Genomic DNA, 1,587 nt, shown 5'->3' with positions numbered 1-1,587 from the left:
AAATTTTAAATAAATAAATAAATAAGATACTGTTACAGTTCATTGCTTCGCTTTCTTTTTTCCTTTTTATTATTGAATTCCAGGAGCTCTTTATATATTTTGGACACTAGACTGTGATCAGACGTGCAATTTGTTAATATTGTCTTCCCTTCTGTATGTCAGCTTTCCTCTTTTTTTTGACAGGGTCCATAGAGGCATAAAATTTTTCAATATTGATGAAGTCCAGTTTATCTGGGTTTGTTTTTTAGTTTTTTTTTTTTTTTTGGTTTGTTTTGTGTTGCTTGAGCTCTTGGCGTTCTTCTGTGACTATTTACATGCTATTGGCTTATTTCTTCATTTTTATTTATCTTTATTTCTAATATATATATATTTTCCTTCTTTTCCAAGTGAGAGGTGGCAGATAGAGGGACAGACTCCTACATGTTCCCTGACCAGGATCCACCCAGTAATCTCCATCTGGGGCTGATGCTTTGCCCATCTGTGGCCATACTTGCAACTGAGCTATTCTTAGCACCTGAGGTGAAGGCTCCACGGAGTTATCCTTAGTGCCTGGGCTAATGCGCTTGAACCAACTGAGCCATGGCTGTGGGAGGGGAAGAGAGAGAGAGAGAGAGAAAGAGAGAGAGAGAGAAAGAGAGAGAGAGGAGAAATGGGGAGGGGTGGAGAAGCTGATGGGCGCTTTTCCTCTGTGCCTGACCGGGAATTGAACCTGGGACATTCACATATCGGGCTGACGCTCTACCACGGAGCTAACTGGCCAGCCTTTTCGCTTCTTTCAAAGTGGATTCACCAGGAAAGCAAGAAGGTCAGCACGCTATTTGAGAACTTGCTGCATTTGGAGGGAGTGATGCCTTATGAGGCCCAAGACTGTGTTCCCAGGCTCTGAATCTCATGAAGGTATAAAAGCATTGGTGACAGGGAAGTGTCTTACTGCTGTCAGCTGTAGCTGTGCCCGCGAGGACAAGGAGTGTGTCACGGCAGGTAGCACAACATCTGTCATTGGCAGAGACAGAACCTCCGTGTGAAGCTCAGCTCTATGCGTGGAACCCATTTACCTTCATGGAACTCATACTCATGTCCTCCTTTCTCTTTTAGAGATTTTATCTATTGATTTTAGAGAGAGAGAAAGAGAGAGAGAGAGAAGGGGGGAGGAGCAGGGAGCATGCACGCATGGTAGTCTCTTTCCATGTGTGCCCTGGCCCGGCAGCCCTGGGATTGGAACCGGCGACCTCAGCGTTCCAGGTGGACACGTTATCCGCTGTGCCTCCATGGGTCAGGCGTGGCTTCCTATTTTGTGTGTGGCTGGGAGAATGTTGTCATGAGCCCATCAGCCATGGCCTTGGGGACCAGCCTTGCTGGAACTCAGAGGGAGCAGGAGGCCCCTACACCTGCAGCCCAGATGCCTATGCGTCTCTACTACCCGGCAGGTGGCACGGCGGGTGACCTGGGGACACACCAGGGGCTTCACACCTGGACAGCAGCTCGCGGGCTGGCTGCCCACACCCATCTGCCCATCTGCCCTGTGTCCCTTGCTGCCCCACGGGGGCCCTCTACGTCCACAGTGCCCGGCATTCCCTGTCCCTCTCT

This window comes from Saccopteryx bilineata, chromosome 1 (genome assembly GCF_036850765.1).
Source record: "Saccopteryx bilineata isolate mSacBil1 chromosome 1, mSacBil1_pri_phased_curated, whole genome shotgun sequence".
Taxonomy (NCBI): Eukaryota; Metazoa; Chordata; class Mammalia; order Chiroptera; family Emballonuridae; genus Saccopteryx; species Saccopteryx bilineata.
The sequence above is the reverse complement of the archived record's forward strand: the minus strand, read 5'-3'. Positions refer to the sequence as shown.